This window comes from Alligator mississippiensis, chromosome 1, assembly GCF_030867095.1.
Source record: "Alligator mississippiensis isolate rAllMis1 chromosome 1, rAllMis1, whole genome shotgun sequence".
NCBI lineage: Eukaryota > Metazoa > Chordata > Crocodylia > Alligatoridae > Alligator > Alligator mississippiensis.
The window spans coordinates 70655801-70670242 of NC_081824.1; positions in this window are offsets into that span (position 1 = coordinate 70655801).

Sequence of the window (14442 nt, forward strand, 5' to 3'; positions counted from 1 at the left end):
GACACCTGGTTGGCTATCACCCTGCTCAAGCTGGCCATGACCACCAACCTCCACTATATCAGCTACTTCTTTGACATGGGCAAGGCCACCCCCAGGAAGGCCATCCTGGAAACTTGCAGTGCCCTCTAGGACTTGCTGGAGAACATGGTGCTCCATGTGCACAACCCTCTGGCAGTGATGGTGGTCTTCCATGTCCTGTGTTACCAAATTTGCCCATTACTTTGGGGTGTGCTCATTTATTAGGGATAGTTTCTAGGGTCTTGGTGATTCTGTCAATGTGCTGCTTGTGTTACTATATGGAGCTGTATTTCTCCCTTCTGCAAGCCCTCACCCCCAGTGGAGCTATCTTGCAGGACTCAATCTCAATGGGACTGGGTTCCTCCAGTCACCAAATCAGTCATACACACAAACACACACAAGTTAACGTGACACGTCTGACCTGGCCGGGCTGATCAGCATGGACAGGCTGACACCCTCATATGCCAAGAATCAGTTCATAAGAGCAACAATAAAATGCAGTCAAACACAAGCACACAGGTAAACAGAATCCCTCTGAATCCGGCTGGGTGTCCAGCTGACACCCTCATGGGCCAGCATTCAGTTCATAAGGACACGTCTGAGTCAAACTGGGTCAATCAGCCTGTACAAGCTGATCCCCTTATGTGTTTCAAACTCAGCACGTCCCAATCTTTGGCCTCTTGATGAGCAGACCCCACAATAATTTAGGCTTCACAGGGATCTTTAGCATAGGTAAAAGAAGTGTTGCTGCAGAGCACAGGAGGAAAAAGAAGCAGAGAAGGAAAAATATACCCAATTACTACCAGTTTGCCTATAAAAGTTATTTATTGCTAAGCATATGAAATATATAATAGTACTAGTAATAATAGACATGCAAAAGAAAAACAAACACAAACAATGACAATACTACCCTGGTTTCACTAAGTATTTGGGGAAACTTAGCTCAAGCTTAACTGATACAGTTCAGGTTCAGAAGTTTATGCCTAGAAAGAAGAGAGAGAACGCTGGGGTCTCACCTAGTCCACGGTACTCAGGCTGCAAAGCTGACAGGCACAGTCCGTAGCACAATCCTTGAAGAGAGAGACGATCTGTTCTTCCAGCGTCCCAAGAACGACAGGGGATGGTGTCAGCACAGGAGTTTTCTTCTTCTTCTTTCTTTCTCCTTTTCTTTCCTCCTGCTTCTTCTTTTTCTTTCTTCTCTTCTTTTAAGCACACACACTTACAGATTTTTATAGCCTCAGTTCAGTTGCTTTGAAGTACCCTCAGTAGTGTAAATCATTGTCTTTTCTATTGACAAGGGGTTATCTGGTTTGGACCATCTCAGGAAACTGATTGATAATCAGGAAACACTTAAGATTAGGGAGTAACCCAAATACTTGGGAGCCAGCTTGAGATTCCTGTGGATGGCAGATATACTGATGGGATATCTCATGGTTTCTTCAGGAACAATAGATAGCTTGCAGCATCAGGATTTGGGATTTTTACTTGTTGTGCACAAGCCTCAGTTTAGCATGACTTTTCCAGATTTTACTATAGTCTTTTAACAGACTTAAAGCAATTATTGGGGTGCTCATAACCTTTAGTGGAGAGGACTCCCACCAGTCGTCTCGGGAAAGATACGACAACACCTGGGATTAGGGCTCCAGCAGGCTGGATGCTGTGATGAACCCTTAACCATTGTTCAAATGTTGCCCGTACCCCCTCTGACTCGGTCTCTTGCCTCAGCATTCCCTAACCCGGCAACCGAGTTTTAGTCAATCAAGTTTAAATAGGCCTCCCATAGTGGGACCGGGGAATGTACGGCCCGAGATGCCTATTAAACTTAGAGCTGTGAGTGTGTGTCTGGGGGGAGAAAAGTCCTTAGCAAATCCAGATTAGAACTGGTCTGATAAATGCTGAGCTGGGTGTGTGTGAACATGGGTTGATTAACATTGGAAGCACAGATTCCCCATCATGCAGCGCTCTCCTGCTTCTCTGGTCCCAGAATTCACTGCAGTCTCTGCTTCAGGCTTTCTGTTTTCCATCTCTCATGTAAATGAATGGTCATCTGGTTCCATCTCGGATGTAAATGAGACCTAGGGCAGTTGTTTCACTCTTATCACCCTTATCTGGAGAGTTTTAGGTGCGTCTCTCACTGCATCTTAATCAGTTTCGTTTATATAGAGGAGGGGAGGGAGGGAGGGTGAGTCCTTTGTGAGTCAGACAGACTGCATCCTGTGCCAGGGTTGCCCAAGAACACAGAGCTGAGGCGTAACACCTGCAAATGGCATTCCAAGTCCTGGGATGTCCTGTGCATCATCATTTGCCTGTCCCATGGCAATCACCCCTACTACAGCTGGCAGGGCTTCCACTCCATCATGCTCCAGGCTATTGTTGACTACTGTGGGGCCTTCACAAATACGAGTGGCAGCTGGGTGGCCAGTGCCCACGACACCCGTGTGTTTCAGAACTCCACCCTACCAGCCCTGGTGCAGAGCAGGCTCTTTGCCCTGGGGATGCCAGACCTCCAGCTGTGTGTGATGGTGGTTCTGTGCCTCCTCACTGGGGACCCGACCTACCCACTCCTCCCCTGACTCATGCTGCCCTACACCAGCCAGCTGGACCTCCACCACACACATTTCAACTGGTACCTGCCCCAGACCCTCATGGAGTGTGCCTTCAGCCAGCTGAAGGGACGCTGGCCCACCCTCACTTCCCGCCTTTGAGTTCACTGAGGCCAGGCTTTCATGGGATGAGCACTCCACTAGATCAGATTGCTCACAGACATCTGTCTATCTCAGGAAGTCTATCTATCTATCTCAGGAAGTCTACGGGCCAACCAGAGGCAAGGTGTTCCTAGACTTGATTCTAGCCAAAGGGGATGATCAAGTCTGCACCCTGAGGATCAAAGGGAAACTGGGAGACAGTGACCATGAGATGATCGCTTTCTCCATCCACCATAAGTCAACAAAATTGACCAGTAGGATAAAAATCCCTGATTTTAGGAAAGTTGATTTCCACAAACTCAGGAGATTGGTTAGTGAGGCCCTTCAGGACCACTGCCCAATGAGGAAGGGAGTACAAGAAGTGGTTGCTCCTCAAGGAAACCATCCTAAAATCCCAAGGGAAGTACATTCCCTTTCACAAAAAATGCAGCAAAAGTGCTGAGAGACCCCCTTGGCTCAGCAGGAAAGTCATGGACCTGCTGAAATTAAAATGAGATGCCTACAAGAGGTGGAAGTCAGGAATAACAACCAAATAGGAGTATTCAGCAGCATCCCACACCTGTAGGGAGAAGATCAAAACAGCTAAAGCACTAACAGAACACAGACTAGCAACTGGAATCAAGGACAACAAAGAGTCCTTCTTCAGATGCGTAGGAAGTCGCCAAAAAGAACAAGGGAAGCACAGGGCTCCTGATGAATGAAACCAGATGGCTGATAACTGACAATCAGAACAAAATTGAGCTCCTTAATGATTACTTCATGTTGGTATACCACCAGTCCAAAAGTGTTACAGGCTCAGCAGTGGTACACTTGCCAGCACCACAACTAAACGAGACCTGAGTGTCAGGACTGACCAAAAAATGAATATGAGCCACCAATGCAAAACTGTAGCTGGCAGAGATAATCAAACCCTGGCATGCATCCACCAAGACATCTTGAGCAGGGCAAAGTATGTCATCCTCTCAATCTATTCGACCTTGGTGAGACCACAACTGGAGTACTGTGTCCAATTCTAGGCGCCACATTTCAAGAAGGATATGGAGAAACTCGAAAGAATCCATAGGAGGGCCATATGCATAATTAGAGACCTAGAGACTAGGTCATATAAGGATAATCTAAAAGACTTGGAGCTATTTACCCTGGAGGAGAGAAGACTCAGAAGGGACTTAGTGGAAGCCTATACATATATCAGGGGTGTACATCAGGGCTTGGGGAAGCATCTATTCAACAAGGCCCCCTGGGGCAGGACAAGAAAGAACGGGCACAAACTGATTGAAGATTGCTTCAGGCTCAACATAAGGAAAAGCTTTTTTACAAGTTGAGTGTTGAGGGTTTGGAACAGGCTCCCCCCAGAGGTGGTACAGTCACCCAGCCCAGCGGTCTTCAAGAGGTGTCTTGACACCCATCTTGCTACAGTTGTCTAATCCCAGCTGTCTTTCCTACCCAAGTGCATGGGAGCTGGACCTGATGATCTGTAAGGTCCCTTCCATTCTGTAACAACTATGAAACTGTAATAGTCCCTAGGTCACTGTTGCAGCCGGTGTGCTGCATAACATCTGGGAGGCCCAAGGGAAGCTATTTTGCAAGGAGGCACAGAGGGTGTACGCTTGGCAGTGGGAGCGACAGTGGTGCCCCCCCCCCCCCAGGCAAGCCACACACCTGCCAGCAGGGGCCAGGGTACCCTATGTAAGAGGTACTGGCTGACCACCTCCTCCTGGACTCCCCTCTGTAGCTCACCTGGACAGCTGCCCACCCACTGCCCATCCCCAGCACCACACTCACTGTGGACAGTTCTCCAAAAAACAGTTTATTCCCCTCATAGAAGCAGACCCCACTCCTCCCTCCCTCCCTCCCTCCCCCACAACAGAGCCCATCCCTCCCCACTCCCTCCCCACAGTGCCCCTCCACCACCCATTCCACCCACCACCAATAAAACACCCTCTTCCCTGTGCAAAATATGTACATGGCTGTGGTTGTGTGTGCCCTCCTACAGTAGGGGGCTATGGGCTGGGGGTACCTAAGGGGTGGAGCTCAGGTACAGGCACCCAGCACCCTAGCCTCTGGCCATGCTCCCACAAGTGGGCATGGCGCAAGCCTGGCAGGTGGGGGGCTCTCCCAGGAGAAATCGTAGCCACTGCTGTCCCTTCATGGCCATCCCTCCCTCCTGAAGCCAGTGGCAAGGACCAGCAGGGCGCATGTGTGGTGCTGGCCCCACTGCAGTCAGCTCCTGCTCCATGGCCATATAGAGCCAGGGCAAGCAATGGGGTTGGGCCCTGGAAGAGGTACTGGGTGGCAGAGGGACTGGGGCAGAGGCCTGCGAGTCCACCACCTGCTCCTCAGATGCCATCACTAGCTGACAGTCCTGGGTCCTCCTCTGGGGGAGCCAATGCACCTGCAGAGCCCCAGCCAAAGGTGGCAGTGACCCTGAGCTGCCATCCTGCCTGCCAACTGGAGTCTCTCCCTCATGTACAGCTCCAGGACATGCAGAGCCATGAGAAAAAGACATGAGGGTTTATGAGGGTTTGCAACATTTCTCAGGTAAGATGCTCTGTACCAGGAGGCCATGTGCTGCCCATCCTCAGATCAGGGGTCATGCATGCACAAGTCCCCACACACCATGGTAAGTTGGCTGGGAAGGCTCAGGCCCAGAAAACTTCCAGCTGAGCCCCCCATTCCTGCTCACTCTCCAGGGGCCAGTGATCTGCTGGGTGCTGGCCACAGGCAGCCTGTCTCTCCCAACTCATTCCCAGGACAGGACAGGCCTGGCTCCTGGCAGCATCTGCTGCTGTGGCTCCAGACCCACTTCCCCCACTTCTCCTCACCCACCAAGCCAGCTTGTCTCCTGTGCTGCCATGGCATCTGGGCTTGCAGGGCTCGTAGATGATTGAGACGTGGAGCTGCCGGCACTCCCACTCTCCCTGCAGGGGGCTTCTCGAGGGAAGCACCCTGGTGCCACCCCCCACACACACCAGCACTGCACCCCAATTGTGCCCCTGCTGCAAGTGTCCTGGGTGCAGTACAAGATGTTTGCATGGAGTGAGGGGTTCCTGACCCATTATGTCCTGCTGCTGCCTCTGATGGGTATTATACCCTGGGCACACCTGGCATGGAACCCTGAGGTTCAACAGTGCAGCAGGCAAACCTGTGCTGTCCTACTACCTCCATTGCCACCTGGAGGACTATCTGTGGGTATGCTATACATCCCTACCCCCCACAGCCAATGGGGATGTCACCACCAGCATTGACACCTTCCTTAGTGCTTGAGAGATCTGTGCCCACCCAGCTGCAGGGACACAGGCTTCTCAATACAGTTTTGCACTGTTACCTGCCTCCCTGCATGCTGTGGTGGGGGGGGGGCAGAGGCCAACGGAGCACCGGCGGGCCAGGTGGGGGCTGGGGCCAGGGCCAGGATAGGAGCCAGGGTCCTCCTTGCAGTGTGGGGCTTACTAGGTGGGTGAGGCTAGCATGCCTGGAGTCTCAGGTTGGTCTCCACTGGTGGTGAGGGCATTTAGCTCCTGGCACTGTCCTGGGTCACAGGAACATGGTGTCTGGCTGCCCAGGCAGGAACCCCCTCCAGAGAAGAGCTGGAGCTCCTGGCATCCAGCAATGCTATGGCCAGCCTAGCCCCATGAGCAGGGTTGAGGGTGCAGAGCTGGTGAGACAGGCACTGGCCCAGGCTCCCAGAGCTGCTGGATGATGCTGGGGGTGGGGAGCAATTTGAGACAGGCTTCTGGCAGCCTGAGGGGCTCTCCCCCAGTGACACATCACTCTGGGTACCAGGCCATAGTGGAGGCTTGGGCAGGCCATCCATGTTTGTGTACATGGCACAGCTGCAGCCAGCATCCCAGGGCATGAGAATGTCATCTAGCTGCTGCATAAATGACATGAACTTGAGGGCAGTCCCTAACTGTTGGTTGTGGTTGGTGACCATGATCATGACCCACTGTACCCAAAAGGCCTTGACCTTTGTATGGCACTGGCATGCCATCCAGTAGTGTCCACACTCCTGCAAATGACCTGACAGCCCCTCCTAAAAGTGGGTGTTGGAGCACCCACCCTGAGCAAACTGGCTGAGCACCTCAGCCTCGCCCCACAGTGCAATCAGGTCCACAGTCTCCTACTGAGACCACTTGGGGCCTCGGGAGGTGTCTTGTGGTGTCAGGGAGGATGCCAGCATGGCTCCCTCAATGGCTTACTGGACTGTTCCAGTGCTGCCAGGCCTCGGCAGCTGCCTGTAGTACCCAGTGCAGAGGCACAGCACAGGACTGACAGATGCGTGGTAAGGTGGTGCCAGGCAGCAGCTGCAGGGTCTGAACAGGCTGCTGCAGGTTGCCTGCAGCCAGATGGAGCTGGCCCTGGTGGCCACAAGCTGGCTGAAGATGGGCCCAAGTGCTGCCAGACTTGGCAGGTGCCTGTGGCATCCTGCAAGGCTGGACTGTGTGGCCCTGGTAGCCACACACCACTGCAGTACCAGGGCGTAGTGCCGGGGTGCATGCAGGCTGCTTCAGCTGCCCTTTGCTGGGGGATGCAGTGGCCAGCTGTGGCCACAGGCTGCCTGCACATGTCCCTGGACCCCAGCATGCCTGCAGGCTTTTAAGGGCCTGGGGCTGGCATAGAGGAAGCCCAGCCCTGGGGCAGGAAAGGCTCCCAGCCCCAGAGCCCTGGGGCAGAGCTGAAGCTGAGGCAGGGTGCTACTGAGCAATTATTACTTGTGAGTAAAATTGCTACTTGCATTTGCAGGGTGAAAGAGAACAGAGTGGAGATCAGCATTATATATTCATGATACAAGACTGATACATGATACATGATACATGATTAATGGCTGTTAGAACCATTAATAAGCATAGATTCTGGAATACCTAGGGATCAATATGCTGATCAAAAAAACTCCAGGAAATGGCATATAACTGCAATACAAATAATATATCCACTGCATCAAACTGTCCAGAAAGAAAACAAATGCATGATCTTAAGGACTACGATTCGGGAGATATGCAAAAAAAAAAAAAAAATCAGTAAAATATCCCTAGAGATTATAAAAATTATTGGTGATGATTTTCTAACATAAAAGATATTGCATTTACAATGAGCAATAAAAATATGCACCCAACATGAGATAACATTTCTTTTCTCTCTGTGCAAAGGACAAAGATGATGTAGCCATTCGACCTGAAGTCGGACCTTACCTAGGGACTAAACAAAAGGAATGTCACCACTAATATTGTGTGTGTACGTGTGTGTGCGTGCATGTACATGGGCACATACTTGGTGTATGTCAGAAGTAAATTTATTAGGAACAAAACTGATTGAAGGGGGAAAAATGACAATAATGTATGAAAGTAAGGTCCCTTCCAGCCCCTGACAACTATGAAACTCTCTAGGAAGATATTATTGGCTAGACAGAAACTATAGGTCAAGAATGAGGATAAATCATAACATTGAGAAACAAAAGAATAACAAAAGGGAAAAGGGGGAAATAGAGAACAATAAGTATAATTTGGATGTTATAAAGTGTAGAAAATGTGCAAGGGAAACTAAAAATATTTGGGAAAAATCCATGGCTAGCAGGACTAAAAACAATAAGGAGATAACTTTTCAATGCACAGAAGTACAATAACTATGTAATGATACATACCCATTGGAAGATGATTGCAAAAATATTAACCATGCAGATAGATAAAGGTCCCATAACTAACCAATATTTTCTTAAATAATTTGGCCATAAACTAGTACTGATAACTTTTACTGGTAGCACAAAAAAGTGGGGGAAATAGTAATAATGATGAGGAAAGAGTTCTCTCACATAGCAACCTGGAGTATTTAGTAAGCAGGGCCTGCTGAAACAAAACATATTTGTATACAGCCAAATGCAAAGTTATAAATCAAAGAGCCAAAGCATGCTTCCTGTTAAATGGAGGCTCTGAACAAGATCCAGAAATTACAGTTTTCAGGCAATTTAAAATGAGCTCCTATTGTTTTGCTGTGACAAAAAGGAGTAAAGCAGTCCTTGGATGCTCAAGCAAAGGACTAGGGAGTAGGAGTATGGAAGCAGATCCACCTCTGCATGTGGTATTGATGAAATCCATTTCAGACCACTGCAGAGTTGTATCCACATTTTAAAGGAGATACTGAAAAAACTGAAAAGGGCACAGCAAATGGTTGCAAAAATTATTTGAGGACTGTACAAACTATCTTACTAAGAAGGACTTGAGCTCTATCCACTTAGTTTATCAAATTGAAGATCGATGACTTGATTACAGTGTATAAGTACATCAGCAGACAGCACTACTTGAGAAATAATAAACAAGCTGCAATGACTAGAAGTGGAGGGTGGGCAAAATCAAGCTGGAAAGTAGTCGCTTTAAAAAATAAAAAAGCAGTGAGAGCAATTAACTGTTGGAAGAAGCTATAAAGGGAAGTGGTAGAGTTTTCATTGTTTGGATGACTTCAAAATCAAGACTGGATGCCTTCCTGGAAAACAGACTATAGTTAAAAAACAACTTATTGAGCTCAATATGGAGGTAACTGAGTGAAATTCAAGGTTCTGTAATATAAAATAAGGTTGGGTTAGCTGATCTAATGGTCTCTTCTGACTTCAAACTCAATGCATCTTCTGACTTTATGAATAAGCATATGCTATGAACCAGAATATAGTAAATAATGCTATACAACAATATTAAATGCATTTCTTTTAATATTTCTATGCTAATATCTAGCAAAAGATGGTAAAGCAAGCACATTATAGAATAAAGAGACCTTACCCTAAATAAATTAAAACCACATTGTTTTATGTGGCACAACACTAACACTGTGAGCAAAGTACGAAAGAATCGAATGTAAAATATTTTTTGAAAATGACTTCTGCCCTCGGGCTAGTGTGCAGCTGTAGAGCAAAACCCAAACAGAATGCTCTATTACTAAACGGATACAATAAAAATCAAGAAGTTGTTTATGGAGTTGGGGTTGGGGTTGGGTATCAATATATCCCAGTGGTCAAGTCAGTCCCCACCCCATCCAAGAACGAAAAACCCGTCCTAAAATGGAATTAATCCCTTCTTGAATAGATCACACACAGACTATCCAACTGAAAACAAAAGTTATTTTGTTAACAATGAGACAGTAATGTAAGTTCCCAGACAGCAAAGAACACTCCACGGCCTTAAACATTTTAATTTTCTTACGTTACCTCCCAAGCAACAAACATGAATTAGTGACTCATTTCAGTCCAAACGAGAACTAAAGTGAACACACTTTACTTTGAAAACATTTTACTTCTTTATTTTGCTTCTGTGGCATCTTTGTAGTTTCTAACACCTAGTGAGATCAGAAACAGAAACAGTGGGCATGTCTACACATGCAGTTAATATGCCTGAATTTTCTGCACAGAAAATTCAGGCTCATTAAAGTGGTCCTAGGCACACATCTGAATGAGCGCCCATTTAGAGCAATTTGCTCCCAGCGGGTGTGTCCCCATGAGCGTGCATGTGAATTTCCCTGGGGACAACTAGCAGAGGCACATATCTGTGTGACTGCTAGTTTTCCCCAAGGAACAACCCTGCATGCATGTTCTGGCATGCAGCAAATTGCCCTAGATGGGGTAGGGGTGGCTGGGGCCAGCACCTGGGCTCCTGGGGGCCTCTAGAAACTGCAGCAGTGGTAATCCAAAGGCATGGAGCCTGGCTGGCAGCCAGAGCATGGCTCTAGCTGGCCAGGCTCTGGTTTCAGGCCTGGTTTGACATATTGCAGCCACACGTGCTCCCCTGCTTTTTTTGTCCTGTCCAGGATTGATTATCGTACTCCTTCCCAGTATCCAATTTTGCCTCTTTGCAGCAAATATACAGTGTAGAGAACCTATTCACATGCACCATGTGCAGTTTGTGATGCCTCAAAAGCCTTTGAGGCACCACAAAATACATGTTCTCGGCTGTGGGGACACAGTCAACAGAAGCAGTTCAGTCCAGGGCTGCTCCTGCCCTGCTCTGCCCCCCTGCAGCAGGCAGGGGGAGCTCCAGGCTCCCCCAGGTGCTAGTTTGGGCCTAGCAGGAGGCACAGAGCCCTTCCTGATCTTCATGGGGGAAGAACTGTCCCAGCAGTAGAGCAGCTGCCTCCCAGCCACATGGAGATCCCAAGCTCTCTGGCAAGGCGGATCTCCCCAGAGCCAGGACATCTGTCCTAGCTACGTGGAGATCAGGACAGGTCCTGATCCACACATGGCTGGGGGGCAGCTGGCCCCAGAGGTGAGACATGTCTCCCCACCCTATTGAGATCAGGGCTTAGCCAGGCAGTAGTGGCCCTCTGCTGCCCAGGCTGACCAGAAGCAAATGGCTCCCAGTCAGGATCTACACCTACACTCTGGCACATTAGTTAATGCACCATTTTTCTAGTACCTCTATGTCTTGGTACTAGCAAATGGTGCATTAGACTAATTTATTGCACAGTAATTGATGTGCATGCATAGATGGTGACACTTTACTGTACATTAGATTAGTGTAATGTGTAGTAAAGCATCTCATGTAGATGCATCCAGTGAAAATACACTATTCTCTGTATGGGACTTCTGAACTGTGCGCTGCCATTATTTTGGTGCAATTATACATGATTATATACTTCAGGGTACTGCAGGAGCTGCCTTCAAATTGGCCACTTCAGAAATATATTGTGCAGGAAAAAAAAGAAAAGAAGGAAGGAAGAATATCCATTTATTTTGCTTTATTATTATCTTCTTTTATTCCCTGAGTGAGACAGTGACTCAGGTAGTCCAATGGCAGATGAACCACTAGTGCATAAAAACTAAATAAGGGTCCCAATCCTTCCTTCTTTTTTAGGTTATGCCTGGTCTATAGCTGCAGTACAAGTCCCCATTCACACAGCTTTTAGGAAACTTAAACCAAACAGCCATATTTTCCTGCTTTCCACATACAGATAAATTGCAGTAAATTACCACAGAAAAACAAGAAGGATCTTAAAATTAGAATCTAATTGCCTTCAAATTAAACTCATGCTATTGCCTCAGGAAGCAATGCTTGGTCCAAGATTTGATAAGTACTCTCAGCAATTCTTTTGTAATACTCCAGTACAGGAAGAAAATCCTTATTAGCCATAGGACTGACAGATGCATCACCCATGATCCTGTGGCACATTTCAACATAATCAGACAAACCACTAACTATGTAAGTATTTTCCTATTAACTTTGACAACTCATAGTGAGATGACCAACTCAACTGGTCTAAATTGCCATAGCTTCCCTAAAGATTTCAGTTTCGGTATCCAGTTTCATGTAGACTGAATAAGTAAAATGAACAAGAACATATCACATGTTGGGGTGATGTATGGAAGGTGCCACAGTGAACTGTGATGCCTCTTTGGTCATATTTAATATATTCATTAAAGATCTAGGAGTAAGCAGATGATAAATGAAACATGTAGGTGATGACAATTAAGAGCAATGCAAAGAGTTGATGGGGCAGAAAATTAAGCAATTGCACCCATAGCAGTTAGAGATATAAGTTAAGAAAAAAGAAAACCATTTTGGAATAATGCAAACCAATACCCTCTGGAGAAAAAGAAACTAAATAAAAAATGTAGAATGAAAAGTGGAAACTGGGGAATTAATCACACTAAGAGAGACCTAACAATGATTGACCTAGCAGAATGTTATAGATGAGTATACAACCCAATTTGGCAGCCAAAATGACTAATGAAATTTTGGACAAAATCCTTGCAAGACATCTCATAGTGCAGACTCTAACACACCATTTCAATAGGCTTGATGCAACAACAACTGAAGTCATTGGAAAGATTTCTATTCACTTCATTGGACAATGATTTTAAAGTCCTCTATAGGCAATAGTGAAGTACCTCCCAAATATGGAGAAGAATTTTGGACATCAGCTTTTCAAAGAGGCAGTGACAACTTGGGAGGGAGTTCAGAAAAGAACACAAAAATATGAGAAAATTATGTTTAAAAGAATGGAAATACACTTTGCCTAAGAGATGACTAAGGTGGCATCATAAAATTACCTACAAATATCTGAAGCGTGAAAACTCCAAGAATGGAAGGATACTCGGATGGGATAGGGTTCAGGGCTGATCAACTTTTTATCCTATAAAACTCAAGGGAAAAGTCTCAGCAGGAAGAAAACTTGAGTAAGGGTGAAACTCCTCCAGTGGATTTTTTTTTTCAGAGAAAAAAATAACGCCCACCCTGCAGCAGGAATAGCAAGCCTGGTGTCCAAACTCTGTGAATTTTCCAACGTCTATAGGTAAAGAAAGATGAACTTGAGTGAGGGCTAGGGGTGTCTACACGGATGCTCCATATATCCATCCTGCCTTTGAGACCCTCTGTAGCTTTCTCCCACCTTTCCCTAAATAAATTCTGCCATAGTTTCTTCTGCTAGCAGCTATCAAAATACTCCCTGTCTCCAATGTGAGAGGTCCATTGTAGAAATCAACTAAGGGAAAACAAAAGCTATCTGAGCTCTCTGGGCCTAGTCCTTTCTGCATACCCAGTGGAGCTCACGTCCCTTTACCTCTGCCAATTGCTCGTTTCTGCACATGCAGTTCTAGGCCTGCATCTCTCTGAAAATAAACTCTACCCTATTTATGCAATATTTAAAATTTGCTTTGTATTGATTATTTAGAAAAGTGATTCAGTCAGGGGAAAAGAAACAGTATCACGTGACTTAACACAGAGGCAGATTCAATGGAGCCCTGGGCTCAGGACCCTCCCCGCCACAGCCAGCCCCACCACCCCCCCCATGCCCAGGGCCCCACCCCAACCCTCACCTTGCCCCACAGCCACAGGTTCTGTCCATGGCCAGTGCAGCAGGAACAGCAGCCAGAGTGGGACGCACTGCCCCCCAGGCCTGGGACAGGAGTCTTGGCCACGCCCTCCCACAGGTACGCACTGGAGCCAAAATTCGGGGCCAGCCACACAGGACCCCACACATTGCCCCATGCTGCTGCCTGCTGGGCACATGTGGTGTGGACCAAGCTCTGGGGGAGGTACCTTTCCCTGCTCCGGTTCAGTCTGGCTGCGGCGATGCCTGGCTAATGCACAGGATTGTGTCCGGGCTGAGCCGAGCCAGTACCTGGGTGTGCTGAGGCCACCCCACCACTAGCAGGTTCCAACTACACACCACACCTGGTTCTGCTCTCTGCCATAAGCAGTTCTGGCCACTCCCAGGGTTCCAGCACAATTGTGCCCCATGCCCCACCAGGTACTCGGCATGCTGTGCACACCTGGCCCGGCCCAGCTGCCAGTTTTGTCCATTTTGAGCTGCACCCCCTGTCCCCTGTGCCTACCCTCCAAGTATCCAAGGGCCCATGTTTGGCAGGGGCCCCTGGGCCCAGGCTTAACTGGCCTATGCATTAATCTGCCTATGCCTAACCAACACAGTACAAATTCTGATATATGATTATTCATAATGAACTGTTTTCATTATATTCATATTGGAAAATATTAATAACTATATTAAACTTCCATTAATACATAAGATTTATTAATAAATAAGATTAATCTTATTAATAGAGTAAGAATCTTATTAATATATGCTTTTTTAAATAAGATCTGCTTATGAATTTTTTTAAAAACAGAAAAAAATAAGACAGGTCAAACCCAGCAGATAAACTGTTAGGAATTACTATCCTGATCTATGTTACCAAAAAGGATTGGTCTCCTACATATGACAGCATGGAGAAAAAAACCCCTCTCTTTCT